This window comes from Cyrtonyx montezumae, unplaced genomic scaffold (genome assembly GCF_038088225.1).
Source record: "Cyrtonyx montezumae isolate F1298 unplaced genomic scaffold, pur_monq_1.0 scaffold_9, whole genome shotgun sequence".
NCBI lineage: Eukaryota > Metazoa > Chordata > Aves > Galliformes > Odontophoridae > Cyrtonyx > Cyrtonyx montezumae.
In genome coordinates this window covers 1104674-1120609 of record NW_027072100.1, presented here as the reverse complement: position 1 = coordinate 1120609, position 15936 = coordinate 1104674, and the positions used below count along the sequence as shown (strand labels likewise).

The window sequence follows — 15936 nt, the reverse complement described above, 5'->3', positions numbered from 1 at the left end:
TCTTGCTTTCCTTCCGCTGGGCTGAAATCTGAGGCTCTGGGGCTGCCTCCTGCTGACATTTATCACATACACAGTTTTTGCAGCTTCTGCACTTTTCAGAAGCTCCTCTTACACAGACTATGAGACAATTGGAACAGGAAAGTCAGGAACTCTTCTTTTTTCCATTCAGTTGCCATTCCCTGGAAAGTCCACTTGGAGTTGTAGCTTAAAATTGTTTTGAAGCTGCTGGGCTGTGTCAGCAGCAGTGATTCCCCTTCAGTGATGTCAGAAGGTCTCCCTGGTTCTGGGGTCTCCCTTGGCCCAGCCCAGGCACACGAGTGGGTCGTTGGCTCATCCCAGGGGGAGCACACGCTGTGGGTTCGGTTCTCTGACCTCTGGCAGTTTCTGTTGAAGCACTCTGCTTCCTCCGTGGCCGAGCTCAGAGCTGCCGAGCCACCGCTGGGCTGTGCTGGGAAAAGATGTTTACAGCTACACCTTAATGCTGGGAATCTGGGAGCTGCAGAGGGCAGTGGTGTTCTCAGGAGTGCTTTTGGGCCCCCAGCACAGTGCTGCCTTGTGTGGCAGTAATGAATCGTCGCTGATGTTCCCATGTAGGTGCAGTGCACGTGTTCTTTTCCTCCCCCTGGGTGGGTAGCGGGAAAGCATAAACATAAGCAGGAATTTGTGGAGCTCCTCAAGTTTTAGAGTGTTTCTCGGAAGCTCTTTAATATGCGTTGTGGTAATGCCTGTGAGTCACATAACTTTGATATTTCAGTTACTTTTTGCAGCAGTTTTGACCTGAAACACTCTTACTTGTCTCATTACAGCTGCCCTGCCGGGGCTGTGCCCTGCTCCCATCTGCCTGTGGCTCTTCAGAGGGCTCATGCACACAGAGGCCCTGCAGAGCACACAGGCAGGGGCATGCGGGGTGTCAGCTGAGGGGAGCTGGGTGGCAGGAGTGCTTGCTGCAGGAGTGGGCACCCCGGGCTCCCGAGAGGTTTTGATCCAGGTGAATCACAAGTGGAGAAGTGAAACCACGTGATGAGATCACCATAGTGGTGAGTGGGGTGGCCTTGCTCCTGCGCTGCCTGGTTGTGAGGGGCAGCAGCTGTTACTGCTGGGCCTGGTGGCAAGGCACGAAGGGGAGCGTGGCCTCGTTGCTCCTCTCAGCTCTTGCCATGGTCCCTTTAGTGCACAGACACTACATTTACCCACAACCGTGTATGTACCTGTTGGATCTAATGGCCAAACACACTTTAGTCCACTGACCTAAAAGATATGAGCAGTGCATGAGTAGCAAAGAGAAACATGGAGCGGTCAAACATTCACACATCTTCAGTAACTTGAAGCCCCTATGCCACAGCCATGAGTGTGTGTCACGTGCAGAACCATCGCTTTATATCCCAGTGGGCTGCAGAAGCTGCTTTCAGGTGCACAGGTACGGACGGGAGCAGAGCTGTGGGCTGGGGGGGCCCCGGGTGCTGAAGTGGAGCACTGCGTCTCACCGCGTGGCTGAAGAGCAGCCCTTAGCTCTGTTCCTCGTTCCCACTGAGTGTGAGTGTGGTGCCCACCTGAGCAGTGCTCACAGGGGGAGATGGGCTCTGTGTGTGCCACCGCCCCTCCCCCACAGCCGGGGAGCAAGTGTTCATCACTCGCTTCATCCCATGTGTGCCGGCAGCGCTCCCTGCCTCGCACGTTTGTGGTGACCGAGCTGTGAGTTTGGGGCTTTTCGATCTGGAGAAGGGAACTTCAGACAGTGTCAGTGCAGGTGTGGCAGGGCTGTGACGCCAGACGCGTGCCGTGCTGCCAGCCCTTGGGTTGGGCACAGGCTGCAGGGCCCGGGGCAGAGCTGTGCCCTGTGCCTGACAGTGCTGTGAGGAGCCCAGAGCTGGGTGGCCCAGGACGGCTCCAGCTCTTCTCCCCCGAGGGCTTGGAGCACGGCCGAGGTTTGTGTCAGTCGTGGTGTGGCGCCGGGTGCCCTTTGCAGTTGTCAGCTTCACAGCTGGCGCGGCTCTGTGCTCTGCCCTTACCCATCCGAGGGCGGATCCCCACCGCCAGTTGCATCGCAGTGAGCTGCAGCTCAGCCACAGGTGTGACACAACCGCACCGAGTTCCTCTGTGTGCACTGTAAGACCCCTCAGCTTGGGCTGGTGACTGCTCTGAGTGACGTGGTGCAGGAAGGGGGGCAGCAGAGCGCAGCTGCCATCCGTGACTGAGCGGTGCCGCTGACGTCCTCCACGTGGATGTGAGCGGGCGCACGAGGTGAGGACGCCGGGTACCACGTGCTTCAAGTCCTACACAGTTCGTATGGGTCTCTGTGTGTTGCCAAGGAGTGATCTTTTTGTTCCTACTGTATTTTTCTGTAAATATCCCTGGCGCTGAGTTGTAAAGTAAAGGCAAAATGTAAATATGAAGATGTGAACTACGTTCCCTCGTCTCTAGTCCTTTATCTCTTATTTGTTTAGGGAAGGCACACAAAGGCTTGTTTGTATTTATGCCAATTCTTTGTCCAGGAGAAACACATCAAATACTGAATGTAACACAATTAGCCCAATAAATTTTAAAGATTCTTATCTAGTAATCTTTCAGGTTTCTGTTTTTGATGATAGTTTTCCAGTTATTTCGGTTGAAAATACCAGTGCTGGCGCTCCCCCCGTCCTGTGGGGCGGGCACGGGGGGCCAGAAGCCTGGTGTGCATGGGCAGGGGGATCTGAAGCACTGAAGCTGTGCAGTTGGAGGGCAGTGCTGCTGATGTTGCAGAAACTGCTTTACTGCAGGGTGCTGCCTCCTGTGAAGGCAGTGCAGCTGGGGTTATGGGTGCTGGCAGCACGGAGCTGGGGGCACCTGGGCCCCAAGAGGCGTTTGCTGGGTCTGGGCCCAGCTGTGCGTTTCGGAGCCGAGCAGTGTGTCCTGGCAGCCCCATACTGCTCTGCCATGTCCTGGCACACAACGCAGCTCAGCACAGAGCGCTCCTGTGGGGCTGGGGCTTTGCACGGGGGCTGGAACAGGAACCACTGGAGGCACCTTCAGAAACGCCGGGCAGAGCAGTGCAGTGCCCTCAACATTGGCACTGCAGTGTGAGGCTGCTTCCTGCTGCCCAGGAGAGCAGTGGGATTTTCTGCTTTATTACACCAAGGTATGATTTGTTACCAGAAACATCCACCCTGCATGCCAGGGCTCATCTCTGCTTGCAGCTCAGCTGTGGCTGTGATGGCAAAGAGGTGATGTGAGGTGGCTCCAATGCTCAGGGTTGTGTGGTATCCCCACCACGGCCTTGGGCACCCGCAGGATGCGGACACAGGAGGGGCCATCACCGAAACAGCTGTCCCCTCCAGCAGCAGGAGTGAGGCACGGACATGGGCCGGGCCCTGGCAGCACGGGGCCATAGGATGACAGTAGTAAATGATTCCACGCATCTTCTTAAAGCACTTAATGTATGTGCCCGTGTGATTCGTTATTATCATCTAATAAAAGATTATCTGACTCACTTTCATGTTTCTTCCAATTACAAATTGAAATTTTTCCCACTATGACCTTGCAGCTGCTAGATTTTCTAAAATTAGCCATAATGATGCATTTTACTAAGATAATTAATTATCTAAACTGAGAAAATTGAGTAGTAGAACTACTTCACATGCTGCTAATTATCTTTTATTATGTCATCTTTACATGCAAATAAAGAAATATTGTGATTATTTTAAATACTGTTTTCATTAGCTAATACACTTGTTAGCACAGTGATGGCTCGACTCCTCCTCTGCAGTAAGAGCCCCCAGGGACTCGGGTGCTTGTTGCCTGCAGGACTCTTATTTTCAGATTAAAAATACAGAGTTACACTCAGAACTTGAATGTTAGTATAAAACTTGAGAGCAGTTGGCAGAAATGGCCCTGGGGATGTGGGGTCACTCGAGTGCCCTTAGGGCACAGGGAACAGGGGTGCCCTGGGCAGCAGCAGAGTGCTGCTGGAGGGTTGAGGCCATCCTGCACCGCACTCAGTGCTGTGCGGCCGTGCAGGAGCGCTGGGCACAGCTCGGGGCTCGCCAACATGAGAGGGACGTGGGAGAGCAGAGAGGGAGCAGCTGAGGGCTGTGGAGGTGATGAAGGGAACAGAGCACCGCTGCTATGGGAGTGTGCAAAGAGGAGCAGGCAGTGGTGGCCGGGGACAGGACCACAGCCAGCAGAAACAAACAGGGAGCTGGGCAGTTCCCTCTGGACATCAGCACACACTGTGACCTGGGAGGCTGCAGGGTCTCCTCCATGGAGATCAGCAGCTTCTGGACACGGTGCTGGGTGCTTAAGGGTGCTTGCTGGAGCAGGATGGGAGCAGATGCTTCTGTGACATGCAGCAAATAGGCCCTTCGTGCTTCTGAACAGCAGCAGTGCCCTGGGAGCTTTGAGTTTCCCTCCGTGCCTCCACTCTCTGCTGCTCCACACAGAATCACAGAGATGTAGGGGTTGGAAGGGACCTCTAGAGATGATCAAGTCCAACCCCCTGCCAAAGCAGCTCCCAGCCCAGGTTGCACAGTTAGGCATCCAGGCGGGTCCTGAACATCTCCAGAGAAGGAGATCCACCACCTCTTTGTGCAGCTCCAGTGCTCCATCACTGCACTGTGAAGAAGTTCCCATGCACATTTGTGCAGAACTTCCTATGCTTCAGTTTGTGGCCATTTCCCCTCACCCTATTGCCACACACTGCTGAGAAGAGTCTGACCTCGTCCCTTTGCCTCCTGCTCCTTAGATATTGATAGACGTGTCATTTCACCTCTGAGTCTTCTTTTCTCAAGGCTGGACAGCCCCAGGTCTCTCACCCTTTCCTCATAAGGGAGGTGTTTTCTCCAAAAGCAGCATGAGCTGGCTCAGGGCATGGAGGCACCACCGTGTTCTGATAGCATCCCCACAGGGGATCAATTGGGTGTTCTTCCCCAGCCCTTGTTTTCTCCCTGTGAGCTGACTGGGAGCAGAGCCCCGCTGACCCAGGGCTGCCCTGGGGAGCTGTCCTTGGCAGATCTGGGGTTGCCTGGGAGGGCTGGCCTGTGCTGGGAGGACCCTGCGTGCTGACACCAGTGCTATGAGGAAGGCATTGGCAGCACCAGCATGGCACCGTGCCCCACACTGACATGGGCCCACCCAGCAGCAGCCATCGCAGGCTGTCTCTGCACGAGGAGCTGAGCCATAAATGTGCAGTGGGACGGGCTGCCTAGTGCTGCTCAGCCCTGCGGCCCCTTCCCGTCCTCTCGCGTGCTGGGGGGTGGCAGCTGTTGGAGCTTTAGAGCTTGCAGCCCCACTCTGGAAACCAGCACCCTTCCCAGCACGGGCAGGGGATGTTTCTGCTCTCTTCAGCCTTCAGCTCTTAAATCACATCTGTAAACAGGGGGGAATGTCAGGATGTTTGGGCACACAGGTTGGCACTTGGAGTGGGGGGGAATTAGAGGATTGGTCACAGGGCCGCTGGCTTTTGTCTCACAACTCCAAAGAGGGCTCCACTGGGTGGGCAAACCACACTGCCTGCCGTGCCCTGCTGCAGGAGCAGCCCACAGCCAAGGCCCGACCCGCAGCTGCAGCAGGAGCAGTGGGTGCAAGGAGTGGCGTGAGAGCGCACGGAGATGTGGCAAGGTGACATTGCTGAGATACACACTCCCAGCAGTGGGGCTGTGCTATGATGGAACAAAGCCGTGCCCAGGGCCGCGCCGCAAGGTTTAGTGGGCAGAATGGTTTTCAAAAGGGAGGAGTTGGCAGTGCGGATGGGACAGGGTGAGCTCAGACCTGTTCCCAAAAGGCCCATTTCCACCCCGCCACAGCACTGCTCAGCCTTAGCAGGCATGGCAGTTCTCCTGCCCAGGCACACTGTGCCCCATGCTCCAGCAGGGACACTCCACCTCCCAGCCAGAGCACTTCTCCCCATGCAGACACACAGGCAGCAGCACCTGCTCCAATCTCACATCTTCTGATGTTGAAGCATGGTGATGGACCCGAGCAGCACTGACCACACTGATGGCTTTGAGCATCTCCCGGCCAGAGCTCTGTTTCCCACAGTTGTGGTTCCTAAGCCCCAAATAGTGCAATAATCCACACCAAGCAAACACTGCTCTGATTTTCTGATGGCAGCTGCTGTGCAGGGTGAACAATCTCTGACCACGCTCCATCCCCTTGGACAACACAGAGCTGTCCCCTGCTCCACTGTGGCATGGAGGGATGGGCAGAGTGTCCTCAGATACACCAGCAGAGTGAGTGTATCCTCTCACTGAGGAGAAAAGCTGATCACCTTGCTGAGAGGGGGAAGCACACAGGGCTTGGGCAGGGATGAGCTGCAGCCAGCCTGGGGGGCAGGGCAGGGACACCTCCCACCCAGCCCAAAGCTGGTGCTGCTGAACCCACAGTTTCATGGGGGAGCCCAGCTTGACTGCCCCTTTCTTGTACATTGATGCACTTCTGTTGGAGCATTTATCAGAGGCTCTGCTTCAGGATTTTCAAACATGAACCCAACACCATATGTTTGCAAATGAAGTGAGGGGAGATTGAACAGCAATCTGTTTTTTGTGGCATTAGAAAAGACTGCATCTCCCTTGGTCCAACAGAGGAAGTTCCCGGGCTGACTTCTGGGAGGACGCTGCTCAGAGTTCCCTGTATACAGGGATGGTACACACAGAGATGGTGCACAGGGGATGGTGATATACAGGGGTGGTTGTGCACAAGGAATATTGCACACAGGGATACTGCACAGGGGGTGATGCACAAAGGGATGCTGCATAAGACGTGGTGCCTACAGGTATGGTGCACAGGAGGTGGTGCAAAGGGATGGTGAACACAGAGATGGTGAACACAGGGGTGGTGCACCAGAGATGGTACACACAGGGATGGTGCACATGGAGTCATCAAAGCCATCTGTGCTTGGAGGAGAGGCTTCAGCTACTGAGCCACAGCTGCTGGGGCACAGAGAAGAATGCCCAGCTTGGCAGCTGGCTTTTTTCCTTGATGTTCAAAATCCTTTAGATCAGAGGTTCCAGCAAACACTGCAGACACAGCCCAGGCTGTGGTGGGTCCCCTCTGCCCCCACCCCCCCCTGCACTGCTCTGCAGAGAGGCCATAGAGCCCAAAGCCAGCTTTGAGCCCTGGATAGATGCCTCAGCAAGGATCTGGGGACAGGGAACATGAGGTCAGCTTTGCAGAGTGGTAGGGCAGGGTGACAGCCGGGAGCACTGCAGGGAAGCAGAAGCATGGGGGCAAATCCCTGCTTGGTCCCTCTCCAGGTGGTGGGTGGTGCTGGTGGGTCCATTCTGCACAACCAGCCACCCCTTGGGGCACTCCTGAGAGCAGCACCTCCTGTGGGGTTCCTGACGAGGAAATGCACCAGGAGTGTGTCCCACCTGCTCACCCCTCAGGGCCATTGTCCCAGCCAGGTGCTCTTTGTGCCCCCATTCCCCACTACCTGCCCAACCGGACCTGTCACTCACCCGCATTCTTGCTTCAGAAATATGCCTTTGAAGTTTCTGGCCTTGCTTTCGCCCTGCCCCAGCTGTGTTCCTACACCTTGCCAGAGCTGCTTTGCTCAGGCCTTGAACCACCCCTTCCTCCAGGCCCTCTTCCAGACCCCTACTGAGAGATGCCTACCCCAGAGACGAGCCCAGAATCAGGCCCTGCAGCCTTTTGCCCCCTCCTGCTGGCAGCGGGCTCAGTGCCACGCTCACCTGGATGTGGTGGCATGAGGCCACCTCTGCTGTCCCAGCCCTCTCCAGCAGTGTCCAAGAGCAGAGTAAAGAAGTGCATGAGGCACGGCAAGGCACATGGCAGGAGGTAGAGCTCTTCCACTAAAGAAGTGGTAAAGTGAACTTCCACTAGGAAGTGCTAAAGAGCACTTCCACTAAATTATGGTGTTGGTTTTGAAAGGATTTGTAATGAAGGAATGAGATTTAAATTGGTTCTATTTCCTGAGAGTTGTTATAACCTGGAAAGGGAAAAAGTTGTTTTATCCCATGAAGGAAAATGAAAATAAGCTTTGTTTTCATGTCTGGAAACTCTCTTGGTAACAGGAATGCTGCAGTAAGACAAGACCTGAAATGGTTCTCTCCCTTGCTCTTTTGTGGAGGCCTTGACTGGGAGGATGGGCAGCAGTCTGGGCTGGAGCACCCCAGCATCTCTCATCTAGGGCCAGCAGTGGTACCAGGTGCTTGGGCTCTGTCCAGTTCGGACCTGAAACCATCAAGGACAGAGCCCAGCCCCACTGCTGGCCAAAAGGGGCCCGGGGCTCACACCCAGCTGCTGCTGATGCAGGGTGCAGCGTGGGTTTGTTGAGCTTTACCCAGTTGGTGGCAGAGCCCGGGAGCAGCAAGGGCCTGCAACACACTGACACGTGCTGTCCTTGCTGTAGGGCTGAACAATCGGCAGCTCTTCCCCCCCAGCCCCTTCTGGGGGAGGCAGGGGCAGCCCTAGGCTGGTGCAGGCATGCGGCAGAGCTGTGTGATGATGGCGATGCCCGCAGCTCTCCCAGCCTACGTGTGGGGAGAAAGAAGCTCCCGGCCCCAGGAGGGCCCCTTGTGTTGCTCCGTGTGCCATCCTGTAGCAACAGCATTTTGCAGCCAAAGTGAAGATCTGGGAAGGGTGAGAACAGCTCCGGACTCCTCGTGGTGGAGGACGATGCCCATCGGGTGGGATGGGGACGGTGCACACCCTGCAGGGCTAAGCCAGGACCCCCAGGATCCCTCCTGTGCTCGGCAGGGTGAGGACAGGGCTCACTGCTCCCTGGATGTGCCCGCCTGCAGCTCTCTTCCCACCAGGTCCAGGAAGCTGAGCAGACGTCTGTATGGATGCAGTGGTAGGATGTGAGTGATCCTCGCATTTGTGTTTATGGCTGTTTAATGAGCTAATTTTCCTTCACACTATTGATTTCCCTGGGTTCTGCTGAGAGATTGCTTGCTTCTGGGTAATGAGAAGTAACTCAGCCACTCCAGAGGGGTTATGCCTCAGCCCTGCAGGATGGGATAACGGGAAGCTGCTGTGGGACAGGGCCTTGCCAGACTCAGGGCTCCGTCACCTGTGGTCAGCACAGAGGTCCCTCCAGGTGCCAAGGACACCCCTACCTCCCTGAGTCCTTTCCCAGGTCTGAGATTAATGGACAGACCAGCATCATCCCTGCCCTGAACCACCTCCAGATCTTCAGCACAGCTTGGGGCCCCTTCAAGGAGGAAGAGTCAGTCATTTATCATTTTCACTCTCCCAGCCCAGCACTCAGGACAGCCTCACTCTGCTTAGCATCAATAGTGCCAAGGGAACAGGTGCAGCACTAATCCCACCTTCCTGCTGCATCACCTGGAAAGCCTCAGTGCCACGAGGGCTGCAACCCAAACTGTGAGCTCTGAGTGGCCCTGTGGGAGAGGGGGCTGCCCCAGGCGTCCTCCAGAGGTGCCCCCATCCACACAGTGCTCCTGGGGCTCTGGTAGCAGACGTGGGGGCTCCTGCTACAGAACCCCAAGGTTTGGCCTTGCTGTGGGGCGAGAAAACAAAGAGCTGTGCCACTGAGCCATGGCCACAGCCATCTATGTCCCCAGGCCCATGGCGAGACCCAGACAGTGCCAGCACTGGAAGAAGCTGCCTGCAGTACAGGGGGAGGCATTTCGGACATGGCCCTTGGGGACATGGTGGGCAGAGGGTCAGGCTGCCAAGCAGCTTCTGCAATGGTGAGCTGGCAGGGATAAACAAAAGGAGCTGGAAGTCTTAATGCATGATCAAGATTATGATTTAATTGGCATAACAAAGGCTTGGTGGGCTCAGCCACATGACTGGAATATTAATATCAGAGGATGCAGCTTGTTCTGGAAAGACAGGCAGGGGATTAAGGAGGAATGCGTTGCTTTGTATATTAAGGATGCAGACATCTGTTCTGCACTCCAGGGAGAACCTGGCTGCTGTGCAATCACAACAGCTACAGAGCACATGGAGGGGGCTGTGCCAGAGTCACGGCCAAGCTCAACCAAGGCTGGGATGCCAAGAGGTTGGGGGATTTCCCTGCCAGAGCTGCCAGTGTGAGATGGGACAGCAAATGAAAGCATCCAGAATCCAGCCCTCATGGGAAAACCTTGTCCTCACGTTTAGCTGCAGATCCCCGTCCGTGGCATGGCTGCTAAGGGGCAGGCTGTGGCACACCAACGGCATCTACCGCTGTGACAGACTAGAATGGCAGTTTAAATCTTGATGCTTGTAAGGCTTTCAACATTGTGTCATAAAACAGGCTCCTAAGCAAGTTACAGATCACATTCTGCCTAAACCTGCTATAAAGTGGGCACCGTGCCCAGCCCAGATAGATGCTGCCAGGCTGCAGCTACCAGCAGGTGAGATAAAGGGATGCAGGACTGGCCTTTAAACCTGCAGACAAAACATGAAGACAGGGAGGATGGGAAGCATGTCGGAAGGCAGGCTCCTCATCACAAGCTGCTCCTCCATGCCTCCACTGCTGACACAATATAGAAATGATCTCAGGGAAGAGGATGCCATGCAGTACAGATAAATGCCGTTGGCACTTCAGCACAAATAGGCAATTTTGCATAAACAAGAAATGGAAAAAAGGAAAATGGAAAGAAGGAAGAGATGAATGTGGGGGGAAAGGAGCTGTGGCTCTGCGGAAGCATGTGGAGCAGGGAATGCCAGCAGGGACTGGCACGGTGCTGGAGGCGTGGGGAGCAGTGGGAGGAGGCAGCAATGCCTTGACACTGCCCTTTGGGCAGCTTGGAGAGAATCCAGAGGATGTCAGAGACCTGGAAAACATGACCAGCAAGGAAAAACAGCGAGACGTGGGACTGCTTAATTGGTAGGAGGGAGCAGAGGAGGCTGGAGCGGTCGTCTGCAGGAATGCAAATGACTGCTGCAAAGAGGAAAGAATTAATCTGCCCGTGCTGAATAAAACAAGGAGAAACAGGCTTAAATTACCACAGAGCAATTCAAGGCAAATGCTGGGAAAACATTCCCCAAGGGACTGGAGTGTCAGCCACCAAGGTTTCTAGAAGTTCCCCCAAAGGTCATTAGCTGCTTGCTAAGGTTCCCTCTTTTCTATGATTTTACATTTCTTGGTAAAAGCATATGGAAAAACCCTTAAGGCAAGGGCCTGGCTGGCTTCACAGCATGTGGAGAAGGGAAAGAGGAGCAGCTGGGCAAGCCAGAGAACAACCCATGGAGACCCAAAGAGCTGGCGGTCTGCAGGGCAGCAGAGCAGCTGCTAGGAGTGGAGTGCAGCCATGGAAATGAGCTTTTTGGGCGATGCACAGTAGGAGAAGCTCACGTGGGCAGCAGAGGCCATCACAGTGGGTGCTCAGCAGAGACAGAGCAAAGCTGCCAGGAGTGCCTGGAAGTGACATCAGTCAAAGTCTGCAAGAGGAGAACGTGGTGGAGAGGAACTCTGCAAAGCGCTGGGGCTGCACAGGGTTGGTCCTGGTTGGCAGCTCCGCTCCATCTCCAGGCACACAGGAAGCAGAGCCTGGAGCAGGTAAGGGATGCTCAGTGGCCTGGAAAACGAGGAGTGGCACATAAAACACTTTTCACTCTCCTTAATTGGAGGAGTGATTGGCAGCACCTTTGAGCTGGTGGGTCTGAAGAAACAGGAGCCACAGAGCTTGAGCAGACAGCAAGTCATGGGGACTGTACTGGGAGATGGCTGTCAGGAAACCTTTCTCCTGGCCAAAGGACAACTTTGGGGCCTGACCAGTGTAAGGTAAATAACTCCTAATGATGGTACTCCGCAAGGAGATAGTATAGAGGATGGTATATTTTAAGTAGTTCTATATAAACAGATAATACAAAAGAGAAGATGGCTCACCTTTATGATGACAAGGCTCGCAGGGGACTCCACATAGGAGGGATCTCCAAGAAGAGATCCTTCCCTGGTGGTGGTCAGCCCTTAAATGGGGTCTGGGAGAGGTGGAGCCAGGCTCCACCCCTTCCAATCACACAGGTATATCACCTTCACCTGTGCCCCCATGGCTGACTGGGTGCTCACCTCAGGTGACCAATCAGTGGTTCAGGCTGTGATTCAGCAGTTCCCATACAACCACAAAGTTCCCTGTTCCTGGAAGCTCCCTGCATCTCCTCTGCCATCAATCATCCATGGCAGCAAAACCCAGGAAACCACTTAATAATCCCAAATAATCCCACAGGAAAATTTACAACACCAATCTTGCAGTTTATCTGATACAGGCCCTGCCCAGGCTCCTGAGGGCAGGGGAATTCCCTCAAACAACCACATTCAAGGAAAGCCTGTTCTTGAACAGGGAGTTTCCAGCTTCAGGGCTGCTTCACATATTCCCTAAAATCATCACTGTGTACCACAGGTGAGCAGCCCCAGGTCCAACCAGCTCCAGGTCCAACAACCAAGGGACTGAGCCTGCTGCACTCTGCAAGGGAGAACCCCATGAGCCTTAGCCGGGGGCTGCTTGCCCAGGGACACTGTCACGGTCCCTCATACAGAACCCCAAATGTGATTATCTCAGAGCAGATGAGAGGGATGGTGAGCCCAAGGATTGGGCAGAATGACAGCTGCAGGTGGCGAGGTATCCTGTGCCACATCCTGTGCCCCAAAGGGTCTGGGAATAGGTAGGACTTAATTCTGCCTTCTGCAAAGGCTAATGTGATTTACTTACTGGTGTGAGAATGCCTTGGGGCTGCCCAACAACAGAACCCATGATGGGAGGGAATCAGGTGGGAACACGAGGGCTTGTGCTCGCTCCTGCCTGAGTGTCAGCAACACAATAAAACGATGTCACCAGGACAGCCCTCCAAATCCCACTGTCCACAACAGTCACCCTGTGAACAGAACAGAAACAGGCAGGAGTCAGTGGACGAATTACCATCATCAAATTCTGTTTTTACTGTGTCCCTCTTTGGAGCCTCCAAAATTGTAAAAGCAGGTAGGCATCAGGGAAGGATGACCACAATGGGCACAGGCTGTTATTCTAAAGATGAACACAGAAGCTGCTCCATAAGGGGTGAAGTTAACAAAATGAATAATACCAAATGGCATTGTTAGCTGATGTATTTTACAGAGAGCATAATCAGAAATGTTATCTGGATGGATAAGAGATAACCAAAATAAAGAGAAACACTCACCCGTGTCCTAGACTCACAATAGGAAACTCCAAAGGAGCAATACCCAGAAAGAGACCCTTCCCCAGTGGAGGTCAGCCCTTACATGGGGTCTGGGAGTGGTGCACTCACACTCCACCCCTTCTGGTCACACAGTGCATTGCCTTCACCTGTGCTCCTGCAGCTGACTCAGTGCTCACCTTGGGTGACCCATCAGTGGTTCAGTCCGTGATTCAACAGTTCCCATACATGCTCTCATAGCACTGTACCAAGAGAAGAACTGCAAAGGCACTGGAGGCAAGCTCTTAGCAGAGTCTGGTGATAAATGGAAAGGCCAAAAGCAAAGAGCGAGTCCAGAAAGGTCCTAGTGGGATGTTTGGGAAAATCCTTTTGTAGGGCAGGTGGTGTGCAAGTCACCAAAGAGATGGGGAAATCCCTGGCTCGGATAGGCAGAGCCATGGCTTAAAATAAGATGCTTCAGTTTTCTGATTGCTGAGCACCAATTATTTCTGCCTTCGCAGGCATTCCTCAATTGGAGGACAAGTCACTGCTCCGGAGGCAGAGGGAGGATACAGGGAAGGGAGAGGGGGGCTGAGCAATGCAGGAGGCAAATGGAGCAATCAGGTACAGGGACACCTGATAGCTGCAGAAGGAATGGGAGGACTGGGGAAAAAGTTGATATTCTACGTGCAGAATGAGAATCTCAATGCAGGGGACAGGGAAGACAAAAATGTAATGTCTCAGAAGCGTCCATGTGTCACCTTCAGAGAAAAAGGGGTTAGGGTGCAGACACGAGCTGCAGCAAGCAAGGTCGTAGGAAGGGGAACACTGCAGGGAGGGAAGCCCTGGCTCACTGAGAGGGTTGCCGGGATGCAATGGGCCTGAATGAGGCATGGGAGATGAAGGCAGCTCTGAGGGGCACCTGTGCCCGTGAGCTGTCCCCTTTGTGCTTGGTCCACGCACAGCAGCAGGCACACCGGCACCGAGCAGACACTGCCCGCTGCCTGCCTGGCAAACAGGGCTGCTCCGCGAGCAGCAGGAGAGGCACGCAGCAACGAGAGGGCGGGGTGAGGTGAGGTACGGAGGGAATGTGCTAGCCAGACAGCACAGGACATCCACACCAGCAGCTGCTGGGCAAGTCAGGGCTTCCAAGGGTGCAGCGCAGCACCGTGTCAGCGCTCCCCCAGGGCCCTGCAGGCAGTGCGGCTGCACGAGGGCTGCGCTGCAAGAGGTTAATCAGCCTTGAGTCTCAGCAGAGCTAATTAGCTCTCAAACGGCTTTGCTTCAGTGCCGGTGCTAACTTGCTCCCCTCTGCACCAGCTGCACCGCCAGCCAGGTCAGCGCGGCTCCTGCTGCCGGCCCCGTTCCCCGCAGCCCAGGCCCCACACGGCTGCTGCTGGGGGCCGGGCTGGGGGCAGCACCGCAGCCGCTCGGCGGGTGATGCCTCCCGGGCGCTACTCAGCCCATTCCCGTCCTTCGGCCGCGAAGTACCACGTGCCGCGGCTGCGCCGCTCAGCCGCCCCCCAGTGCCCCTGGCCCGCTCAGCACGGCACGGCGCTCCCAGCACACCTCCCGGCCCCGGCAAAAACGGTACGCGGGACGCAGTGCGCTGTCGGCCGCGGGGCTCCCGCGCGCGCGCCGCGACCCTCGGGGCGGCCACATCCGGGCCCCGCGCGGACGCGGAGGGCGCGGGCGGTCCCGGCGGCGCGGGGGGCGGTGCGCGGGGGCGACGGCGCGGCCAATCGGCGCCGCGCTCTCATCGGTGCAAACAGGAGCACAATGGAGCGGGCCGCGGGCGCGCTGCAGCCAAGCTTGGCGCGAGCGGCTCAAGGCTGACGGGCCGGGCCGCCAATGGGCGGCGGCGCGCGGCGGCGGGCAGCCAATGGGCGCGCGGGGGGGGCGTGCCCGGGCGAGGTTCGGGTGTCCTTGCAGGGCGCTGGGCTAAACTTCACCAAATAATGGCTGTTGGCGCCGGGGCTGCCGGGGAGCCATTTTAGGTGAGTTCTGCTTCGAACTTTCAGGTCCGCCCGCGCGGCGCGGCCGGGGACGGCGGCAGGACGAGGGGCTGCGGCGGGGCCGGGCCGGACCGGGCGGTGGCGGCAGCGGCGGCGGCGGCGGCGGCGGCGGCGGCGGCTCTGGGGGCCCGGGCCGGCTCTGTCACGACGCCGTCCTTGGGGCGCGGGGCCGGGCCGGGCGCGGAGGGGCGCGGGGAGGGGCGGCCCGGGGGGCGGGGGCGCCCCGCAGCTCCTTCCGCGCCGCCCTCCCCGCCCCCGGGCCGCGGGGGACCGGCGGGGGCCGCGGCGCGGGGAGTGCGGGGCCGGGGGCGGTGCGGGCTCCTCCCGGGCGGGGCCGGGGCGACGCGGAGCGGAGCGCGACGCGGCCCGGGGTCCGCCGAGCGCTGCGGTGGCACTGCGGCCGTGGCACGGAGCGCCGCAGTCCGCCGCCGTCGTCCCCCGCGTCCGTGCGGCTCTGATGACGACGTCGCGGAATTTGCCGCGTTCCTGGCGCGGCTCTTACCGGCGGGCGGCGCGGACGGTAGCGCCGATCGGTGGGGCCCGCAGGGTCGGAGCCGCGAGCAGGAGGGAAACACAAGTGGATGGAGCGGGGCAAGGCGAGGCCGTGCGCTGGGGTCGCGGTGTCCCCGCACGGCCGTGCCGTGCCAGCCCTCCGCCACTGTTTCTCTGAACGCTTTCTTAAACCGGTGCTAAAAATCTTTTATTTATTTTTCTCTCTCTGCCGCCCTTCCTCCCGCCCCCCCCCGCTTGAGAATTGCAGCAAATGCTTTTGGACGCAGGGAACACAGGGAGAGGGGGTGGAGGGCTGCGGACGGCTCACCACGGTCACGCAAAGTTTCCGTAGGTCTGTGCAAGCCCCCCGCCCTGCCTGCAGGCACAT

General features: G+C 56.7%; 1 protein-coding gene across 6 annotated transcripts in view; it reads left to right on the top strand.

Annotated features, from left to right (window-relative positions):
- The first annotated feature begins 14897 nt into the window (after positions 1-14897).
- Positions 14898-15936, top strand: part of CHD6 (chromodomain helicase DNA binding protein 6) — an 80262-nt gene continuing 79223 nt past the window's right edge. For 4 of the 6 annotated variants that reach the window (XM_065754192.1, XM_065754191.1, XM_065754190.1 and 1 more), the window contains exon 1: positions 14899-15038. The gene's annotated coding sequence lies outside the window, so the exon portion shown is untranslated. Of the gene's footprint in view, positions 15039-15513; positions 15577-15936 lie in introns of those variants that run through there. The other 2 variants (XM_065754186.1, XM_065754188.1) reach the window with 2 other exon arrangements.